General features: G+C 38.3%; 1 pseudogene; it reads left to right on the forward strand.

Annotated features, from left to right (window-relative positions):
• Window positions 1-11,489: 11,489 nt before the first annotated feature.
• LOC131356974 (small nucleolar RNA U3) lies at window positions 11,490-11,682 on the forward strand (annotated as a pseudogene).

Consider the following 11,682-nt stretch of genomic DNA (forward strand, 5'->3'; position numbering starts at 1 on the left):
AAGGAGCACAGGATAGGAGGCGGGACTCATGCTTTCCTCAGTCGGTGAAGAAAGTTAAGGTGTGACTGAGCTTTCTTGGCCAGCGATGTGGTGTTCATCATCCAGGAGAGGTCCTCAGAGATATGCACCTCTAGGAACCTGGTGCTGTTCACCCGCTCCACTGCAGCACCCTTGATGGTTAGTGGGGGGGTGCTGTGGTGGTCCTTTCCTGAAGTCGATGACAATTTCTTTGGTCGTCCCCACGTTGAGGAAGAGATTATTGTCGGTACACCACTGGACCAGACGGCTCACCTCACTCCTGTAGTTGGCCTTGTTGTTGTTGGTGATTAGGCCAACTACAGTTGTGTCGTGTGCAAACTTTATGATGTGGTTGGTATTGTAGCTGGGTACACAATCATGGTTCAACAAGGTGAAGAGCAGCGGGCTGAGCATGCATACTTGTGGCGACCCTGTGCTCAGTGTGATGGTCTTAGATGTCCATAGATATAAATAGATGTCCATGATCACTGATCTTGTGTTCTTCATGGTTCTTCTTCTGCTCTAGCTTCAAGCAAAAATATATATTGCACTCTGACACCTGACATTTCGGGGTGTCCTGGCCTAAGAAAAGAAATAACAGACTTTTTAGTTTCTTTATGCTGGGTTTTATTTGTAAAACTTCTTTATAAAATATATGCATAGTCACATAGTCCAACCTCAGTCAGGTTTTTAAGTTATACTGCATTTAACGCAAGTTTTCAATATGTAATTTCCTCCACATCTGGCTAAAACTAACCGAAAAAACACCTCCTCTAATAGAAATTTCTACTTGTCAACTTGGGGTCTTCTCAGTTATCAGTTCTTTCTCTGTTTACAGAAAGACATTAAATCATTAAACTGTGAACAGTGTAAAATCCTCCTTCTATATGTTGTAATTAGTTTATAACAGAATTTGCTTTAGATCAGTTAATATACACACACTTGATCATACTAATAGCTTGTTGCTAAGCTACTCGCTGTTGTCCACTGTCCGCAAAATGTTTGATGAATGTAAAGGTAAATGTTATCAGCTTTTTATGAGCTTTACATGCTCCATCCTGATCCCACCTGTTTACAGGCAGAAGCTGAAACAGGAAGCACCCGCTCTCAGGAGAACACAGTGCTGCTTGGACCAATCAGATTCTATGATACAGGATTGTTTTGATCACGTGACCTGAGTGACTTTCTTACACCTGTGATGAGGTATGTTCGGATATCGTAACGTGTTTCTTCGGGAAATGAGTAAAAGCTTTGAATCTCCCTAAATCAGAGCTTAATTAACAGCGCTCTTAAAAAAACATCCTCTGTAAAACCATCAAAACAACAAAACACAGTCTGACGCTAGAATCACGGTTCAACACCACCGAAACAAGAGACATGTAGCATGTAATTAACAATATCACAATGAAATAAACACTCCGCTATGAACAAAGCTTCCTCTCTATGCTCGCTTCAACACAAACAACCCCACAACTCCCCACGTAGAGATCTCCCAATACTGCAGAGGTTACACACTCTGTCTCTGCTTCACTCAAACTTAACCAATGATGAAGAAATCTCACCAGCACCTCTTCTTCCTCAGACTGTGGAGGATATTGGTATGAGACCCAGCATCCTGAAATCATTTATAACCTGCATCATGGGGAGCATCCTGACTGCCTGCATCACCACCTGGTACAGGAGCAGCACATAACTACAGAACTCTGCAGAGAGTCCTGCAGAAATCCCAGAACATCAAAAAAGTCAGAAAGAATAAGTTGTTGGATCTTAATTCTAGTGTTGTTACCATGTGAAACAAACAACAATCAACATATGGTGAGCCATGCCATGTTTAGTGGGAAAGTGACTTATCACATCTAGTTTGTACAAGTTTGTAAGATTAATTTTACATGATACACTGTCCACTACTGTGTGTAGCATCATACTGTATCTCCTTCTGGTCACAAATACGGAACTGCAGTGTATGTGTGCATGCTCTTTTTGCAGTTGTGGTTAGTTTGTGGTTTCTGTTGGTCTTCCTTAGAAACAAAAGGGCCTTAACCAGTCAGCATTAGTACTTCATACCCACTAGGCTATTTTGTGATTATCATGGTTTCTGCAGAAAAGAATTAACCTGAATAAAGGGCACCATATCTCTGCTGGGATCTCAAAAATAATTAGTTAATGAACTTTAAAAATATATAGGTATTAAGGTGTATGTTTAGTGTGTATGTTTTCCATCATTAAAGAAAATGTCATTTAACTACCCCATTTTGTGTCTAGCAGAAACCCAGCCTCAATATAATTAGATAAAAAACTTTCCTGAAAGTTTAATTTAATATCTTGTTGAGACCGTTAATGAACCTGAGTGAGGTAGCAGAGGAACTGTACAAGTTCATTCAGTGAAATAAAGTTATGTTCTGCAAATTGCGATTTGTTGCTAGAATTTCTGGAGGCTCTGGAGGGTTCATTTAAAAATATCACATCAACTTCCAGCATAACGGAAATGTTTCTCTCTTTCTCTTTATGTGTAAGGAGACAGGAAGTGTAGAGGCGTTTATCAGTGTGACAGAATGGAGCTGTGGTCACTCTGTGTGATGATCTGTGAGTAAAAATGTTTTCTTTATGTCTTCATTAGAGTGAGTGGTGGGTTAAAAATGTTCAAATGAAGTCTGATGTCCTGTGTTAATGAGGTTAATATGTGATTAGGACATTGTCTACACTTAGTTATGTGAGCTAGTCCATATGACATGAAACCTTTTTTTGTTTGTTTGTTTCATATATATATATTTGACTACCAGTCAAAAGTTTGGACACACCTTCTAATTCCATGGTCTTTCCTGATGTTTATTTCTTTCTACATTGTAAAACAATGCTGAAGGCGGCCGAAATACACAATAATGTCCTTTGAACAGTTGATATTGAGATATGTCTGCTACTTATGCTCTGTAATGCCTTCATAACGGCTCTAATCTGAGGTGATGTTAATTGGTGATTTCTGAGGCTGGTAACTCTAAATGAACTTCTCCTCCTGTAAATTTTGGTCTTGCTTTCCTGGGATGGTCTTCATGTGAGCCAGTTTCATCATGGTGCTTGGTGGGTTTTGCAAATGCACTTGACAATACTGTTCTTGCAAGAACTATTCCAGAACACCTGACCTTCGTGTCTTAAAATAACAACAGACTGTTGTTTTTTGTTGTCATTACATATGGATTACTTAAGTCCATGTGTGTTATTTCATAGTTTTGAAATCTCCAGTATTTATCTAGAATGTAGAAAATAAATCCCTAAATAAAAAACATTGAATTAAAAGGTGTGTCCAAACTTTTGACTGGTAGTGTATATATATATATATATTTGTAGTTTGATTGCTTTTCAGAATAGTATTATTTCATTTTATTATTATAGTATATTATAGTATTATTCTTTACAAGGACAGTGAGATAAATGTGTGTAGGATATAGGACAGTCTGAGTGTATAGATGAGTGTATAAACTGCTGTGCTGCTAATGTTCTCAGTGAGAGTGACTTTAGTGACCTTGGTGTCTTTATCGCACAATAAAGAAGCTGCACCACTGCATTCAATCCCTTATCATAAACAATAATTGTGGCTGCATTAGATGGATGTGATTAATAAATTGTAGCATTTTAAACTTTTATCAAAAAACAAATAAATTTGATGAGTAAAAACAGATTATTTCTTCTCTTTTTATAGCTACAATTAGTTTCTTTCACTGGTCTGTTACTGTGTATTTCCCCTCTAACACACTGTAGCCATTTACACAGATGTGTCTTTTGGAGGCATTTTGCACTTTGCACAGTCCTCAGATGAATGTTTTTGTTTCTGTATGTGCTTCTGAGATTGAGTTTCCCCATATACAGTGCTGTGAAGTATTTGCTTGATTTTCTTTTTTACTTCATTTTGGACTTAAGCTTTTATCTTTCCTCGTTTCTGGAAGCAGTGTTTATTCTTCCTTTTCCACAGGAAGTCTGCCTCCTGAAAATGCCAGGGAAAGTTCTACAAGTGAAATGTCTTTAAGAGTAATACAGTAGAATTTCATCTTGAAAACATTGCATGTGAATCTATGCTTCATTATACCACAGGCATGCATGTGGCCTTTTCCTGATCAGTGCTTGCATGTGTCCTGCTACCCTGTATCTGACCTTGTATCTGACTGTCCTGAGCCTGTATCTGACCCTGTATCTGACTGTCCTGAGCCTGTATCTGACCCTGTATCAGACTGACCTGAGCCTGTATCTGACCCTGTATCTGACTGTCCTGAGCCTGTATCTGACCCTGTATCAGACTGACCTGAGCCTGTATCTGACCCTGTATCTGACTGTCCTGAGCCTGTATCTGACCCTGTACCTGACTGACCTGAGCCTGTGGACGTAGTGATGCAGGATTCTAAGAGTCTGAGTTAATACAGAGATAAATATTGTTTGCTGCAGAAACCACCTCTAAATATTCTTTCTAGTAAACACAAAGTGACTTACATTGCATTAAATGTATGCATTTCATTATGATGAAACTGAACACATGAGCTTATTGCTGCTAGTGCACTACTCTACTATTTGAGCAACAATTATGATACTAATGATGGTATAACACTGTAGCGTCTCCAGTCCGGATGGAGTCAGCCGCATCCTTCCCAAAAACTCAATTAACTATTACACAGCTCACAACTGGGCTATCACTACTTATAGTCATCTCATTATACCTCAACCGACATGCTGTAACTCATGCGAGCCAGGCGCCGGGATGTCTGATGGCTCTGGATAATGCCTGACCCCCCAACAAGACTGGAGACAAAGGAGGTATTCTACCACCATGAATGTTGGAGTTCTGCAGACCATCAGTGCTGATAGCCCAGCCTCACACCTGGAACTCACCATCAACTTGTGACCTTACCATACAAATCACCCTGCGCCCAGCAGTTTTACGGCCATTAAAAGTCAACAAGAATTCCCTAATCTAAACCGAATCAATGCCTTGACTGGGGGATGACCAAAGCTCTGACTGAAGACACACACACACAAACACACACACACACACATACACACACACACACACACACACACACATACACACACACGCACACACACACACACACCCAAAGTGTCTGGAAACGCTCATCCTGACCCCCACACGCACACACACAAGGAGAGTTCCTTTATTCAACTTTCAATAAAACAACAGTAAAACCCTACCTGACCCATGCCTGACACATCTGTATATGTATTTCCCTTTTTCCTTTACATTTTTATGGTTGTATTACCACTCATGACCTGTTGTTCTGTGTTTTCGTGAAATAGGACATGTTTTATAACATAAGAATGTATGTTTTAATTGCCTATACCCAGTTTCCTTTCCTCTCATACTGTTTCTTTCATGTCTACTATCAAAATGATCCTCTTTTACTTTAATAAGCAATAGTGTATGCCATGTGGCCATTCAAGTACATAATATGAGCCTACGATACTTTAATTGAGACTTTATCCATTCCTGACTTCACCATAAAGCATGCAAATGAGTGACCGAGTGGAGACAAAGAAACTTTTCTCTCCAAAAGTTTCAGGTATTGGATTGGTCACTCTGAATAACTTTCACTTTCTCTTGAGACTTTGCCGGCAGCTTCAATCGAAGAACTTTGCACCACCGAAACCTTTTTCGTTCCAGCAGAATCTCTTGCTTGCTCTGAGGACTTTGAATCTCCGAACCTCCTTGATCCACTACATCATGACACTTGTCAACGAACCAATGCAAGTAAAAGCTACCAATTATTTTAGATCCGCAATTTTAAGCTGAAGCCCCTTTATTAAGGTGAATTCTAATTACCTTGACAATTCTCACACGTGGTAACCAAAACTCGATCTGAAACTTGCCATATTTGATCTCTTCTCTAGTTTCGTTATCTCTTTCTCCCTCTCACTCTCTCTCTCGATCTGATCTCCTCCGTATTCCCTTCCTTAATCTCCATCTCTCTTTGCCTACTTATCCCCTCTCTATGATCCTTAACCTGTCTTTTATGTATGTGTGTTGTAGTTAGTATGTGTTGTGTGTTTTTGTTTTATTAAATGCATTTTATTCACGAGTGATTGTCTCTGTGCTTTGCTCACAATTTCGGGGTCCCTGAACATTGCTCTTGCTACGTGCTGAATTACAGCTAGTACTTTATAAAGTAGTTATTCTTTCTTGGCCAGGAAGATAACTTTTCCGAGAATTAATAAATAATTATACTGTCTGTTCACTGGACGAACAAATCAAATAATTGTGTTATTGATTCTCTGACAGTTAGTTCTAAAACCCCATTTGAATATTTATAATTAATTATTACCAGTTATAATTACACTTAAATATTTAAATTTTCAGCTAATTTCGTTACATATCCCTCTCCCTAGACACTTCCTCCAACTCTTCCGGGGGAATTCCAAGGTGTTCCCAGGTCAGATGTTTATCATTATAGTTTATGATTAATCTAAATGGTTCGACCAAAAAAAAAAACAATCAACTTTTTATAGTATGTATCTGGACTTTTTTTAAGCATGTGTTGGAAAGAAAACACACCCTGTCCTCCTCAATAAAGTCCCTTCACTTCACCTGTGTGTGTGTGTGTGTGTGTCCAGGATAAACCTCACACAGGTTCTGAAGATGAGATGTTAAATATACAGTACTTTGCCTCGTTGTGTGTCATTAATATGTTTAACCGCAAGATGTCGCTGTTGAGTAGAGTTTCTAATACCTGAACCGTTTTTCTAGAGCGTTGGTTCAAATACGTCGATTTGCCGGGATGTTTGGTTTATATCCGTTTACTACAAGTTTAAAGGTTTAGACAAATTTATTTTTTGCGTTAAATGATAAACTACAACTTTGTAAAAATGTGACATAGATTTATTTAAAAGCAGTGATTAATGAAGCAGGTCTTTTAACAACCACGGCAGAAGAAACTGCACTGTGAACATATACCGGGTTTTACGGTAACCATTAAGACTCCAAGACCAACTCGCGTGCTTTATTTTCTTTTACTTGAGAGACCATCTTGTTATCATCACTATTTATTATTATTATTATTATTATTACTGGGCACGCTACTAGTCCTAAACGGTAATAGCTAGAAACATGGTTCCAACGCTAAAATGTTGCTCATGTTGAGCTTAAATGTGCTTAAGTTTTCATGCTGATAAGTATTGTAGTTTATTTTATATTAATTTTTAAATGAGAACACACACACTTCGGTTTTTCTCGTAGGTTATCGGTGATCGCTAGTTCGTTTAGACTTCATATTTTAACTGTAAATTTAATTTGTACTTATTATTTTAGAATATCTTGCAGTAGTTTAAGCATGTATAGGTTTTATATATAAAACACCTAATGTTGTTTTGTGGTATTTTATTAGCGTGCCCGCCTCCCATGCTGGGGACCCGGGTTCGAGACCCGCTTGTAGTTGTATTTATATATTATTTGAGAGTTTCTTGCAATAATTTAAGCAACATATCTCTTAAACGATCATAGCTAGAAACATGCTTACAATGCTAAAATGCTCCTTAGGTGTGCTATTACTTTTCATGCTGATAAGTATTATAGTTTATATCATATGGATTTTTAAACTTCAGACTGCTACTGTGTGTGTGTGTGTGTGTGTGTGACGTCAGCTAGAGTGAGGGTTGAGGTAGTTTTTTTTTAAGACGCATCATCTTTAAACTGTTCCTACAGCTTGAATTCTTACTCTACAGCCACATAAACTACCTTAAACTTTTTAAACTGTGACTTTAGCTTGTATATATTATTTGACAATGTATTGCAATAGTTTAAGCAACATATTGCTTTGCTTTTTGCAATCACACGCATTTTCTTCTTTTCTCGTGATCACTACTTAATTTTCATGTGTGTTTGGAATAAGAACATGAAACATGTTTCACTCACTTTCTTATCTAGAGCGAATAAATGAATAACTCAGACAAGTGACTCCACATTTACTGAACAGCACTCGCTCAGTCACATCACTCGGTGTTACATTTAAAAATGTCCGTGCAACATGAATTAAATAAGAAACACATTGCTACATCTTTCCTTTTTTTTCATTAGGGATGGGCGATACCACAGTTTTTTAATACAATACGATACTGACACTTTTTGTTACAATTTTAACGATAACAATATCAAAACCACTTATTATTTTAAATGTGAATGTGATTTTTCAAAATAATGTTAACTTTTAGAAAAAAGATCATTACATGTAAAGGCTCAGTATATACACATATACACGCATACTGTTATTATACTGTTATATATGTGTGTACAAATAATAAGTTAATTACTCTGCTCTTTGTACCTGGATAGGGTTCGCCTCCCTTAAAACTCTCCTGTAATGTCTTTTGTCTGACAGAGGAACACTGGGCAGAGGAAGACTGGGCAGCTTGTTTTTGTTCCTCCTCTTTATAAGTTTCAGTGTATGTTGTCTGTAAGTGTTTAAAAAGGTTGCTTGTATTGTTGCAAATTGTGACTTTTTTATCACAAATATTGCATTGTGCAATTTTTTTTCTGCCGTTGAGAAGTAGCACCACATCATGCTACATTTCCTTTCTTTCTTCATGCCATTATGTAATGCGGAAGTGTGTAGCTGAATGGCACATGATCAATCACGTGTCGGAACTCAGAGCCCCCTCCGAGTGGACATATCACAGGGTGGAATTTTGTTTGTATCTATTACTCTTAGCTTTCCCAATGACCTCCACAATCTATAAAACTTAGCCGAAATAACAGAGATCTCAGTCAACAGATGAGAAGAAGCAGGTTTCTTTATTCAGTCATGCAGTCAACAACATGCATATCTGAAGAGAGCAGCTGGTCTCTCCAACCCCGAAAAAGTCCCCTCTACTTATACCCCAGGCGCCCCGAGGCGCCTCCTTTTCTCTAATTTAAATATTTCCAGCAATTTCCCATTATATTCAGTGTATGGCTACTTTAGTCCCTCCTTTCTTAGTTTACATACGTTTCCCAGTTCCCATTATTTTCACATTTGTCCCGATACCGCCCCTAAATTGATACCATCCTCCCCTTGATGACGTCAATTTTCCTCCTCACCAGTTCCCCTTATTTTTAGGCTAAGTCAACCATTTTTATAAAAAATTGGCGCTTACTTATAGGCGCCACTTCCTTGTTGACTTCATTTGACCATCACCTCTTAAAGGTGCTTCTTCGGCTCGTCCTGACCTCGCGCGTTGCCCTTCACAACAATGTGTAAGTACCTTGCTCTCTTCCTCTATGTCATGATGACTTTTCCCTCTACCTACTTGATCTAAGTTTTGTTTTACTAATTTTAAACTAAGCTGTGCCATTAAGCTGCCTCATATCCTTTCCTCTTTTCATCACTGTTGGTTGCTAGTATTCCAATGCGATTGTCTCCTCTACCTGCCTATCCCTGTCATGTCACAGTGACCTGGCCTACTTCCCACACTGTGTTCCTTTTGCCTTAGTACGCGCTCTCTTTTGCTGACTACATAGTCACACAATATGCACTTCACTCATCTTCACTCATTTCCCATTATTTTTTCCTATCTCAGTCAGCCCGCCGCGCTATCTTCCAGAGAAGTCCCAGGGGTGCTCTGCGACGCTATCGCCAGTATCAGCTATCCTGTCTGGCCATTGAACTTACTGGTTTCCTGGAGCACCTATCTGAATCCTCTATTCTCACCATATCGTGAGAGATACCGTCTGTCTTGATCAGAGCACCCAATTTCACCCCACAACCTGTGATCAGTCTACTCAGACCTTCTACTGGCATTGGACACGCACCACCTCTCAAGGCGTCCAGACTGAGGATTTCCCTGTTGAGATTTCCTCTCATGATTCTTCCTCTGACTCCTCTTTATTTCCTAATTCTCCTGACATTCCCCAACTTTCTCCTGAATTTGTGCCTATGCCTTACAGTATTCATGATGTTCCTCAGTCTTCTCCTGACTATTCGCCCCCAACTTCTCCCACTGATTACTCTCCAACTTCTCCTCAGGATCCCAAGATTCCTTCTTCTACAACTGACCCTTCGGTCCCACTGATCCCATTGGATAGGCTGGCTGACTGAGTTGTAACTCCTAATGTTTTCAATAAATCTCTCCTCTTTTCTGTTTCCTTTAGTCCCAGTGTGGTTATTACGCTATCATGCTACCATTAATAATTCTGTATGATTATTATAAAGCCTATGAGGCTATATCTGATTATTATAGCTATTATTAATCAAAGTTAACTACTTAATCAATGGCTAAATAATTCTTGATAGATACACACTACTCTTAGGCAGAATATTGCTAAGTCAAAGCTTAGAGCACTGAGTACATTGTTACTTAAGCTGCTTTTAAGGCTAGGTGTATAATTCAAAGCTGGGTATATTATATTTTCTCCGACACACGTTCCTCCAGTGTGTAATGTGTAATGTCATATATACAAACCGACACCGACCATCCTGTACACGACGCTAAAAACATTTAGTTATGCAGAAATTATTAATATAGTTAAAATATCGATACTTTTTTTTTTTTTTAGAAAATATCGATACCAAATTTGAAGCTTCTGTGTATCAATATATTGATACTCCAGCAGCGACGTGCACATCCCTATTAATCTCTCTATGTGAACACAGTGAACTGAATGTTTCAAAACATCTTCTTTTCCCCCTTCTCTCTTTCATTTTCTGTATAAAATGTAATCTGCCCAATACCCAAACTATTGTTACTAATATCAAGAACAGAGGTTGTAATGTCACTATGTTTAACTAAGTTACATAGTCCTTTGGATACTGAGGTCTAACACTAACCTGGCCTGCTCTGGAGTGACAGCTGGTTTTGTGTCACTATTTGACATTGCTCCCTTGGTCTGATGTTATTAGCAGACAGTCTGTCAAGGCCTGTTGTTGGTGACCAGTGTGTTTGAGGTATATTTTCTTCCTCCTTGCCACCACTGTCCAGTTCAACCTTCTACGAACATTTAATGACAGATTCCAAAAGATAGATAGATAGATAGATAGATAGATAGATAGATAGATAGATAGATAGATAGATAGATAGATTGCTTCAGAGCTGTTATGAAGTTTGGTGGGAAATGTAAATGTTCTAATTTTCTCTTTCTGTAGTTTTTGATGGTTATCTGTCAATTTCATGTTTTCGTGAATCATGTGTGTGTGTGTGTGTGAGAGAGAGAGAGAGAGAGAGAGAGTGTGTGTGTGTTAATAGGCTCTTTCGTCTCATTCTCCATTTCTAAGAAAATCACAGACAGTAATTTCTGTATGCCGAAAAAATTAAATAATTTTCTGCTTTTATTTAAATTGAGCTAGAATGCTGTGGTTATGCATCACAAGTGTGATATTAAATGTGATGACATGACATTAAATAATGTCACAAATGTGACAAAAACATGAAAATAAGTAGCTCTTGTGGGGGATTACAGGAAAATCAGTGTGTTGTTTTGGGTCGTTTACTTTCTGAGGAGGTGAAAAGTTAATACTATACTTTCAGGAATCATTTCTAAACTCTTTAAATAGGAAATGTAATTGAATCATTTTGTTGCTGTCAAATCAAAACATGGAGAGTTGTGATGTTTTGGGTTTTTTTAGAGCATGAACCAGATTTTTGTTGATGACTGCTTGTTACTTTCTCTGAAGTTTCAGAATAAAAGTACATGATCAGAATGAT

This window comes from Hemibagrus wyckioides, linkage group LG07, assembly GCF_019097595.1.
Source record: "Hemibagrus wyckioides isolate EC202008001 linkage group LG07, SWU_Hwy_1.0, whole genome shotgun sequence".
Lineage (NCBI taxonomy): Eukaryota > Metazoa > Chordata > Actinopteri > Siluriformes > Bagridae > Hemibagrus > Hemibagrus wyckioides.